This window comes from Chrysochloris asiatica, unplaced genomic scaffold (assembly GCF_000296735.1).
Source record: "Chrysochloris asiatica unplaced genomic scaffold, ChrAsi1.0 scaffold00041, whole genome shotgun sequence".
NCBI classification, from domain to species: Eukaryota; Metazoa; Chordata; class Mammalia; order Afrosoricida; family Chrysochloridae; genus Chrysochloris; species Chrysochloris asiatica.
In genome coordinates this window covers 6252595-6265216 of record NW_006408559.1, presented here as the reverse complement: position 1 = coordinate 6265216, position 12622 = coordinate 6252595, and positions in this window count along the sequence as shown.

The window sequence follows — 12622 nt, the reverse complement described above, 5'->3', positions numbered from 1 at the left end:
CCATTGCTGCTGCCACCATGCCAATCTATCTTCTTGGGGGTCTTCCTCTTTTTCTCCAACCCTCCACCTTACCAAGCATGATGTCTTTCTCCAGAGACTGGTCCCTACTGATAATATGTCCGAAGTACAAGAGATGAAGTCTGGCCATCCTGGCTTCCAAGGAACATTCCGGCTATACTTCTTTGAACACAGATGTGTTTATTCTGTTGACAATCCACGTTACTTTTAATATTCTCCACCAACAACGTAAGTCAAATACCTTAATTCTTCTATGGTCTTCATTATTCATTGTCCAACTTTAGCATGCAGATAAGGCTATTGAAATTAACATGGCTTGGGTCAGGTGCACATTAGTCCTCAAACTGACATCTTTGTTCTTCAATGCTTTAAAGAGGTCTTGTGCAGCAGATTTGACTAATGCAATACATTGTTTGATTTCTTGACTTCTGCTTCCATGAATGTTGATTGTGGATCCAAGCAAAGTGAAGTTTTTGACAACTTCAATCTTTTATCCATTTATATGGATGTTATTTATTGGTCCAATGGTGAGGACTTTTGTGTTTTACACTGAGGTGCAACCCATACCAAAGGCCAGCTCATCATATTGTGGTGACTTTTGTGTTTCTGGGATGCTGAAAGCTATGCTGCCAATATTTCAAATAGCAGCAGGATCACCCATGGTGACCATATTTTTGGGGTGCTTCCAGACACGGACAGACTAGGAAGAAAGACCTGGTCATTGATTTCTGAAGATTACCCAGAGAAAACCCTATGGATTATAATAGAATGATATAATGCTAAAAGATGAGTCCCCTAGATTGGAAGGCAGTACACACAATTGTGCAGCAACAATTGTGAGGATGATACAGGACTGAGTAGTGTTTGGTTCTGCTGTGTGTAGGGCCACTATGACTTGGAGCCAACTTAACAACACCTAACAACAACAACAACAACACACTAGCTTGCATGACAGACTCAAGCATACCAATGGAAACCCTATGGATTGCAATAGAATGTTCTTGGATACATTGCTGGAAGGTGAGTCCTCTAAGTAGGAAGCACTGCACACTAGATGGTACAGTGGACTCTAACATACAAACAACCACAAATATTGCACAGATCCAGGCAACATTTTGTTCATGAGGTCACATGAGGTTCAAGAGCAGCTAACAACAGTAACAACAGCAACACCATATGCAAGGGGGCTTCAAGAAGTTCATGGAAAAATGGCAATAAATGATAATGGTATCTGTCCATGAACTTTTTGAAGTTCCCGCGTATACACATATTTCCCCCCAATCACATGTATGATAAAACATATGCTAAACACCCTCTGTCCCATCCTCCAAAGAGACACTCTCTCTAACTTGCTCTATTTCTCACCCCCAGGGATAATACACCTAAGCCCCACCCTGGATGAGAAATCTCTAACATCCCAGGGGACTAATAGGTGAAGAAGGAACATTTACCTGGTTATAAACGTATATTAAGGTGCCCAGTGCCTGCTTTCTCTCCCTGATGAGGTGATCTTGTTCCTGCTCTACAACTGGAATGCTAGCTGCTAACCTGGTTTTACATTTCTTAGAAACAAACTAGAAGAGCAGAACACTTGTTCTGACTACAATGGAAACCCAGGGTTAAATGCAAACCGTTTGCAATGAGGGTGCTGAAACAGGACTTAGAAAAAAACCTTGGGCAGGAGCACAGGAAATGGTGTGGGTAAAATGAGAGATGAATTGAAGGGAAGGGCAGTAAGGCTCAAGGTCCTGCATGTCCAGTCACTGGGCAAAATGTGCTTTTCTTCTTAATGTAGCTTTCTACAAAGCGTGGTCTTCTCTTTCTCCTTAGCATGGATAGATGATGCTCCAATCAATCACCTATGTACTCATCACTCAGCTCTGACGTTTATGAATGGTTTGCCAATCATCAGGAACTTGCCCTTGCCATCTCTGTTTCTCCACATATAGAAAGGAACTGTTGTTGTCAGCTATCATCAAGTTGGCCCCTGGCTCACGGTGACCCCATGTACAATGGGATGAAACATTGCTCAGTCCTGAGCCATTCCTGGGTAAAGGATTCTGGGTGGCAGTTTTTTTTCTTTCAGGGTTTTATATATGTTTCTTCATTGCCTTCTCACCTGCATGGTTTCTGTTGAGAGATCCGCGTTTAATCTGATTTGCTTGCCTTTGTGTGTTACAGTTCTCTTTACCCTAGCTGCTTTCAGGATTCTCTTCTTACCTTTGATTTTGGAGAGCTTGATTATTATATGTCTTGGTGATTGTCTTTTGGGGTCTATCCTTCCTGGAGTCCATTGAGCTTCGTGAATGCTTATCTTTTCACTTTTCAGGATGTTAGGAAAATTTTCTTCCTGCAGCTCTTGAACCATCTCCTCTGTGGACTTGTGTGATTCTTCCTGTTTCAGAATGCCGATAATTCTCAAGTTACTCTTCTTCATGTTGTCCAACATGAATCTTAGGCCTTCTTCAGATTTTTTTAAATCCTTTTTTGTGTTTGCTCTTCTCTCTTAGTAGTGTTGGGAGATTTATCTTCTAGCTCACTAGTTCTGGCTTCTATATCTCTTCAATTCTACTCCTTTGCCCTTTCAGTGTATTGTCCATTTCTGATATTCTATTATTCATCGTTTGGACCTCTTTCTGTAGGTTTTGAATTGTTTTCAGTGCTGTATCTATCTTATTTGATTGTTCCTGTAGTGCTTTCCTGACTTCCTCCTTATTTTTCTCAACTCCATTGTACAGTGTTTTGATACATTTTATAATCATTTTTCTGAATTCCTTCTCAGACATTTCCAAAGCCTGCCCATCTTCCAGTATGGAGTGTAGGTCTACTTCCAGCTCATTTACCTTAGTCACTTTATCTCGTTTCTGGACATGTACTGATATGGTCATCTGCTTCTGTTTTTTTTTGGGGGGGGGATATTTAGGAGTTATCTGTGGGCTTAATACTTAGATGGATGTGTATTTTGGTATTTTTTATGCTTTCTGATTGCCTCCAGGTAGATGTGATCAGGAGATGGGCTTCCCTTTCCACACATTTTCCTGAGAAATTTCAAGATGCCACTGGTTGTCATAGTAACTTAACTCAGGATTTAACTTTTGGCTTATTTCCTTTTTAATCTGCCTGTCCTGCTCCACAATCCCTGCTCAGGCCTTTTTCCTAGTGATAAACAGTTCAGGGCCAGCTGTGGCTGTTTGGTTTTAATTGGAAACTGTCACTTTAAATTGTGAGGAGATCTGTGTGCATGCATAATAGAACCCTCCGGGGGTGACGGTGGGGTGTCCACTCGCTCAGACACCACTTCTAGTCACCAGAATGGTGGTGTGCAGACAGTGAGAAACCAAGGAAGAGATACCAAAAAAAAAAAAAGAATGTCCACAACTTTATCTCCGCAGTTCTGTCAGGTGTCCGTGGCTGCTCTGATCCTTCCCCCGCTTGGTCTCACCCAAGATGGCAGCTCCGGGAGCAGCTGTGTGTCTTGAATTATAAAGCAGTGGATTTCTTGCTTCTGTTACAAATTCCCCTAGCTGTAAGCCTTCCAACCTTCTAAATATTCCTTTATATGTGGTTCAGCATTCTGGCACCATCCGCTGAACCTTCTTGGTCCAATATTCTGTGTTGTTGCTGATGGAGCTCTTCACTGCACTTCCACTTGATCCACCATCTTGTTTGTTCTTCCCCTGAACCATTACTATAATCAGTTGTGAGTCTGACTCTTGTGATCCAAAGGGCTGATTTTAAAGTAAATTGCCAGAATTTTCTTCCTAGTCTATCATAGTCCAGAAGCTCTACATAAATCTGTTTGGCATTATAGCAATCTGAAAGCCTCCACTACAGACAGGTGGTGGAGGTACATGAAGTGCATTGACTGGGAATCAAACTGGGGTCCCTGGAACAGTGGTGAGAATTCTACCATTGAGCTACTAACCACAGAATGGTCAAGAAAAGAATGACCACGGAATAAATTCTTTTCCAGCTGGAATGGACAGAATAATAGTGAAGAGCTTGAAGTTCCACATCATCTGTTTTTAAAAAAATATTCTCTTCCATAAAAGTTTTGAAGTACATCATTCCAAGTACAAGATATTCCTGAAAAGGTTCAAGTTTTCCAATTTGACATCCCCATCCCAAACTTGTTCATGAAACAGAGACATAGTCATGTCACACTTCTTTGTCCCCCACAATCCCCCAATTCCTGTCATATTATGCAGTATGAAACAATTTGAGATTAAAGTGACAAATTAACTCTTAACTGCTAAATATTTAATGTCAAGAAAAAGCCATTTAGAACCTATAAAAATTCAGGCAATAAATCTAAATAGCATAGTGGGAAGATGTTATATTAAGTTAGATTTAGCAGAACCTTAATATTGTCCTATATCAGGCTTTTACTGATTGGAGAATACACAGTACATTGAAAGCATAAATTTATGAACATGTTCCAGGAAGCTCATTAATTTTCCCCATATTGTTTTCTCTTTGGCATTTATAGCAACTCCACTTTGTCACTCCAAAGATAAAATATATAACATTTTTTGCTTTCAGCTTTGTCTCTTGTTGAGTGGAGTGCACATTGGGTCAGCTAACTTTTCTTTCATCCTCTTCAAAAGTCAGGTTTGTTTTTTAAAAATTGAGTGCTAGAATCCAAGGCAGGACTGGAGGGGATCTGGGACCCTGGGATGGGTTGTACTGAGGTCCACTCCAAGACTCCAGGCTGGTTCCTTTCAAGGATTCTACTGCTCACAACTCTCTGAATGAAGTAATGGTAAGATGAACATGCGTGTGAGTTACATACAGAATACGCCTTGGATTCAAGTGGTAGTCAATGGATGGGGATTGGATGGGTGGCTCTGCTCATGTGCTCGTCTTCTCTTCCTGTTAGGTTTCGTCCTCTCCTCTTTGCCTAACCACAAGTCAGCCATAGACAGCCAGGTAGGTTGTGTACTGCACAGTTCCAGCACTTCCATTTTCAAGAGCATAATGTGATCAGCTATCCAGACCCTTTCTGACCTCATCCTTTCGGACCCCCTCACTCTTCAAGGCACTCTCCCTTCAATGAACACTCAAAGATGCTACCAGAGGTGCCTCTGACAGATGTTCTGATCTCAATCTCATGAAAACACCATGCCCTCAAATAGAAGGACTTGCACTTGGGAACTCTGGATACCCTAGATGAACTGTCAAGAGTAAGTCAAGAAGGAGGTTTTACCCACATAAGTAAAACTCAGTCTCCTCCATTACTGAGAGCTGCTCAGAGAAAATCCCAGCAAGGGTTCCTGGGCCAAGAAGGACCAGCCTCTGTCGCAGAAAAAAAAAAAAAAAAAAAAGGCTGCTCAGATGCAACCAGAACGTTCATATGGTGGTGGTGGTGGTTTATGTGCCATGGAGTTGGTTCTGACTCATAGAACCCTGTATAGAGATTTTCAAGACTGGAAATCTCTACAGGAACAGAAAGCCTCATCTTTCTCCCATGGAACCACTGGTAGTTTCGAACTGCTGACCTTGAGATTAACAAGGTAACCACTCGTAACCAGTACGCTTCATACGGAAGGACAGAAATCAGAAGGCCATGATTCATTCTCGCATCGGTTGATGATGGATCTGCCTGACATGAGCAGGATACTTTTGCCAGAATCTCCTACCTAGGAGCCAGGATCAGAGCCAGCCATGCCCATTGGTTTTAGGCTTGGACATCCTTGGGTATAGTTGACATGTACCTAAGTCTTCCCATGCTTCAAGCAAGATACTGGAACCTTTCTATTATTCTCATTTAAGTCCTCAGCCCAAGTCCTGCTCTTGACCATGATTGTCCACTAGGCCATGCCCTCCAAGTATAGCTGGCCGACTTCCCCATGGCTGCTTCTGGCCACCATCCAGGCTCAGGACAAACTAGCTGTATATAAGGCTTCACATTTGCCATATGTTGTTGTTCTTAAGTACCGTGGAGTTGGTTCCAACTCATAGCAACCCTGCACAGGGTTTCCAAGGCTGTAAATCTTTATGGGACAGCTGGTACTTTCAAACTGCCGACCTTGAGGTTAGCAGCCCGATTTGTAACCACTGTGCTACACTTGCCATATACTGCCTGTGATATGTATTATACACACTACGCCATCCCCGGAGTCTGAGAACATGGGCCAGGTTGCACTAATTGTTTCCTGCTTTAGAATCTAGTCCAAAGATGACCACATGGTGGCCATTCAAAAAGCATGTGTTAATAATTCCCCACATGAAATGAGCAGTTTAAAATTTCCTAGAGTAATGAACACTGTTTTAGTATACTCTCTTTATTATTACCTTATGTTTACATGTTGGTGGTTAGTAACCCACACCTGTTTCCATGGTGAATGTGGCAAGCCTGTGTGATTATGAGTCTGTAAGTTTCACTTCTTTTTGAAAAAGCTGTGTGATTATCAGGTCTATAAATTTATCTACCCTTGTAAATTATTTCTAAATCATTTACCTCTGGCACCCATCACTTCTTGAAACTGGGTTCTCCTGCCATGCCATTGACTCTCTTGTGGAAAGTTCTTGTAAATACCTGACCTTTGTACAACAAAACAAAACCCTGCACCCACCTCACAATCATTCCTATGTTTGAGCCCATTATTGCTGCCATTGTTGATCCATCTTTGCTGACCATTTGCTTTATAAAGCATGATGTCTTTCTTCAGGAATTGGTCCCTCTTGATAACATGATCAAAGTATGTACGATGAAGACTCACTCTCCTCTCTTCTAAGTACATTCTGGTTGTACTCCTTCCAAACAGATGTGTTTGTTTCTCTGGCAGTCCATAGTATATTTAATATTCTTTGCCAACACCAGAGTTTAAAGGCATCAACTCTTCTTTGGTCTTCCTTATTCATTGTTCAACTTTCATATGCTTATGATGTAATTGAAAATCCATTGCTTGGGCCAGGCTTACCTTAATCCTAAAAGTTGCACCTTTGCTTTTTAACACTTCAAAGAGATCTTTTGCAGCAGATTTGCCCAATAGAATATTGTGATACAGCTTTTCTAGCCAAAGTCTTCTTAATTCCCACCAAGTGATTGGATGGGACCATGCAAATAAGGTACTCTAGTCCTGGTGTGGCTCTGTGGGCCAATGCATCAGACTGCAAAGTCGTTTGAACTGCAAGGTTGGTGGTTCGAGCTCACCAACTGCTCTTGGAAACCCTATACAGGGTCGCTATGGGTCAGAATTGACTCCATAGCACTTAACAACAACAACAACAAGGCAGGACTCTAAGGCTGGGATTGGTTAATCACAGCTAGGCTTAAAAGGAGCCATCTAAGAAGCAGAGATGGATGATCCCAGAACCATCAAGAAAGAAGAGCATGAATGACATGTGAGATCCCATGTGACAGCACGTGAGAAATAGTGACATCAGAAGCAGTGGCATGGAGAGACAGAGCAGCTTCGGGCTCTAGGCCTATGGACTGAGTAAAGCTGAGTGCCTGTGGACAGGAGGTCTGCAGAATGTGCTCTTTGGGTATTCACAGACTGGCTAAAGGAGCCTTGTAATACTTGCTTGAGCAGGGCAGAGGCCAAGGGAGAGGCTGGAGACAACAGTGAGGCGTGCCGGCAGTACGGCAGACAATAAGCCTTCCTGACTGGAGAACTGCTGCATCCTGAGTCGGGGTGTTTTGTTTTTGTTTTTGCTTTTTTTATTGTGGATTGAGTGAAAATTTGCAGGGCAGATCATCAGTTTTACATTCAATAAATCATACACCTTGTTTCATTACAATGATTATAATCCCCTCCACGTACCATCAGTTAACAGTATTTCTTTCTATTCATTTTAGCTCTTTTTTTTTTTAAAACACTCAGGCATATATAATAATTTATACCACCAAAGGGCACATTCTGAAAGTCTGCCTCCTGCTGCCAGCTCTCAGTCCCTCTCTTCCCATGACTCTAGAGCCCTCAGCTCTCCCTCTCTCCATGTCCCCATCTCTGCCTCCATCTCTGGTGTCACTGCTTCTCTGGATAAGGTCCTGCATTCCGCTTCTGCTCTTCTCCCTTGATGGTCCTAGGGTCCTCTGTTTCTGGAATGTAAGATTAACTACTCCCTTGTTTTTGTTACAAAAATTCTACCTTTACAATTGTGACAGTCACAATTAGTCATGATAACAATAACTCACTATTAAATCATAAGAATCTTATCCCCATCTCTTTTCACCAGACCCATCTAGACAAGATGAAAACTATTCAGTGGGGACTCATTCTTCCCACACACACTCTTAAACTAAATTCCCTCTTGAAACCTTGTAAGCCAGCCACTTGGTGCCTTTATCGCCCCGTCATTTTAGGTAGCCTACATCTAAGTTACCCGTCCCTATCTACCCTGTGTACAGAGGGGATAGCATTGATCCTTGATGTGAAGACTCCTTCCCTCTGTTGATACTTTGCATGAGTTGGTTTTGATCCTGAATTGTACCCTGTTCACTTACCTAATAAAACCCACAATTATGAATATTGTTATAAGATTAGTGTGGCCGTTGTAATGGATTATGGAACACAGATGTGAAGCAGAGAGTGTTGTGGGAGGGATGGTTGGTGTCAGAGTAGGATAAAGAAAGTTGTAGGGTGGAAACATGTCTGACCTCTACTTCATAGGAATCAGCCTTGGGCTAATTTTGATTCTCTTTCCCCCTTGTTGCCGGGGTCCGACCTCGACATAGTTGTGTTGTTCACGAGTGTTTGGTTCACGAGGAGGAGAGATCCAGCGGCGATAGAGATAGCAAAAGAGACACAGAGACGCAAAGAGAGAGACAAAGAGACACTCCGAAACCAGAGTGAATGCTGGACTGGCATCAGGCAGATCCTGCGTTGCAAACATCTCAGCCATGAAGGTCGTAATATCCTGCATAGTAAACATCTAAACAGACAGTATAGTTGCAAGGCTGGGCTGTGCCCCTTGAATGCTGTAACGCACGCCTTGCCAGTCATAATGCACCTGGATTCGTTCTGCGCCTTCCTTTTATTTAGGTACTTTACACAAAGCTAGGAGGGGACTAAGACAAGATACAGCTGTCAATCTTATTTTTCCAGACATTCAGGCAACTTTACATCATACTTTGCAGGTTCGAATCTCATGACCACAACTTGGTTTCTCAAGCTTAATTAACATACCTTTTAGCACCTAGCCTCAAATGGAGGGAGGATCAGGAGGATTCCTATTGTGTCGGCTGCCCAGCCCAGGTTCTTCAGGAAAAGAGGCGCCTGGGTGAATAGGCAGCACCTGGAAACACTTTAGGGAGGGCATTCCTATTGTCCTTGGAACAAACCAGGGAGCCATCCAATTTACCTTGAATGAATTCTCTTAGGGAAGAACTTTGCCTGTTTGGAATTTTACAGTCTTGACTTTTAGGAAAATATTACATTTATCTGTGTATATCAAGGGCTTCATGTCTGCAATTAATAAAACATAACTGGATATTAAGATTAAAAATAATTTTTTATTAACTGCCAGGTGACTAGATCTGTTACACTCGGGCCTATAGGGCCTCGAACCTCTGACCAGGCCTTCACGGTCTGCAACACCTTGTGATGCCAGGGGAAGTCAGACATGGACCCCACATAGTTTCTGCAAATACATTATTTGATTTCTTGACTGCTGTTTCCATGGGCATTGATTGTGCATCCAAGTAAAATGAAATCCTGGAAAATGTCAATATTTTCTCTGTTCATCATATTGTTACTCATGGGTCCAGTTGTAAGAGTTTTTGTTTTCTTTATATTGAGGTGTAATTCATACTGAAGTCTGTGTGTAGTCTTTGATCTTCATCAGTAAGTGATTCAGGTCTTCCCTTTTAGCAAGCAAGGTTGTACTGTTTGTATACCAAAGATTTAATGAGGCTCCTCCAATCCTGATGCTGTGTTCTCCTTCACTTCCAGCTTCTTCTATTATTTGCTCAGCATACAGATGGAATAAGTATGATAAAAAGATACAATCCTGATGTACATCTTTCGTGCTTTGAAACCATGCAGTATTCTCTTGTTCTGTTCAAATGACTTGGTCTTTGTACATGTTACCTGGTGGTAGTGTAGTAGTTAGAGTCAGGCTGCTAACCTCAAGGTCAGCAGTTTGAAACCACCCCCTGTTCTGTGGGAGAAAGATAAGGCTTTCTACTTCCATAAAAATGAACAGCCTTGGAAACCCTATGCAGGATCACTATGAGTCATAACCAACTCCACAGTGCATAACCCTTAACCACCACATGTTACACTGAGCACACCCACCCAATGTTATTGAGCAGATTCTGACTCCTGGCCCCTGCTTAGGGGTTTATAAAGTTGTAAATATTTATGTGAGTGGGAAGTCTATTGGGACAGATGGTAGGTTAAGATGTCAGCCTTGAGGTTAGTAGTTCAGGGCTATCCTCCAGGGCTGCCAGTGATTCTTGAGCACAATTATAGAATTCTGCAATATTGCAATTCAAAGTTTAAATTTGTTCTTCAGTTCTTTCAGCTTGAGAAATGCCAAGTCTATTTCTTCCTTTTGCTTTTCTAACTCCAGTCTTTGCACAATTCATTATATTACTTTTTCTTCTCAAGCTGCCCTTTGAAACCTGCTGTTCAACTTTTACTTCATCATTTCTTTCAGTTGCTTTAGCTTCTGTACATTCAAGAGCAAGTTTCAGCGTCCCTTCTGACATCCATTTAAGTCTTTTCTTTCTTTCCTGTCTTTTGTATGACCTTTTACTTTCTTCATATGTGATATCTTTGATGTCTCACTCAATCTGGTCTTTGGTTATTAGTGTTCAATGTATTAAATCTATTCTTGAGCTTGCCCTCTAAATTCATATGAGATATACTTAAGGTTGTACTTTGGCCTTTGAACTTGTTTTAATTTTCTTCAGTTTCAACTTGAATTTGGATATGAGCAATTGATGGTCTGTTCCATAGTCAGCCCCTGATCTTGTTCTGATTAATAAGATTGAGCTTCTCCATCGTGCATTTCCACAGATGTAGTCTATTTGGTTCCTATGTAGTCTATCTGTCAAGATCCAAGTGCATAATTGCTATTTTTGTTATTGAAAAAAGGCATTTGCAATGCATATGTGTTGTTGTAAAATTCTGTAATATGTTGAATGATGAGAAGATGTACATTCAAGAAACTAAACAAACCCCAAATAGGATAGACCCCAGAGTGAATATCCCAGGACATTCTAGCCTCTGCGGACTCCTATGGACAACGTATTGCATTAGTCAGTTAGGCACAAGACCTCTAAAGTATTCAAGAGCAAAGATGTCAGTTTAAGGACATGGTATACATGTAAAAGTTGAACAATGAATAAGGAAAGCCATAGAAGGGAGTAGTCCCTGGAGTAAGACCTCATGCTTGGTAAAGTGGAGGGTCAGTGAAAAAAGACGAAGACCCCCAACTAGATGGACTGGCACAATGGCAGCAGCAATGGGCTCAAGTATAACAATGGCATAGGATCAGGCAGTGTTTGGTTCTGTTGCACATAATGTCAGTATGAATTAGTATTGACTTGATAGTAGCTAATAACAACAACAACAACATGGACTCCTAAAACATCACCACCAATGACCTAGTCACAGAAAACATAGAGAAATATATCAAAAGACACAAAACCAACTATTTGTCTCTCCCTGTCCAGAGAAAATAGGAGTGATGAAAACTGAAGACAAATGGAAACAGTAGTCCAGTGGGCTAATGGACCATGTGGGGACATCAGTCTCCATGACCCTGAGGTCAAAAGAACTAGATCATGCCCATTTACCATTAACAACCACTCTGAAAGGGATCACATTAGAAGGTCCTAGATAGAATGGGAGAAAATGTGGAACAAACCTCAAAATCACAAAAATGATCAGACTTACTGATGAGCTAGAGACTGATGGAAATCCAAGACTATGGTCCTTGGTCACCCTTTAGGTCTGGAACTGAACTCACTTGCATGGCTTAATTTTCAGCCAAGCAATAGTTAGGTACATAGGGGGAACAACATGAATAAGGTACATACACCATAGAATTGTCAACCATTTGATATCAAAATGGCCGCATTTACCCAAAGACAAAGTTCAGAAGACTTGGAAAAGAAGGAGGAATAGAAACAAGAAACATAGGGAGGAAGTGGGATAAATGTCATATTGAGGGAATTGCAATCATGGAGGTAAAATAAAGTGTATGATCTGTTGCATGTAAAACTGATGATCTGTCTACAAACTTTCACCCAATTCACAATAAAAAGTTTTAAAAAGATATCATAGAGATGCCATTAACAAAATCTAACTGGTAGAAAAATGACCCATGTTCTTTAATAATAAATTTCAAGGGAATAAAGAGAGAAATAGAAGGGACATTTATGAAATAGGTCTTGAAAATACATCAATCAATTGCAATGTGTAGATTTTATTTGTATCTTTATTCAAACAACAAACAAAATAATTAAGACATTTATGAAATAACTGGAAATTTCAACAATGACTGCATAGTTGATGACATTAGGGAATATTGCTAATTACTTTAGATGTGATAATGATATTATGAATTCTGATGTGCTGATGTAGGACAAGCACTGGACTACTAACCACAAGGTGGTGGTGGTTATGTGCCGTGGAGTCAGTTCTGA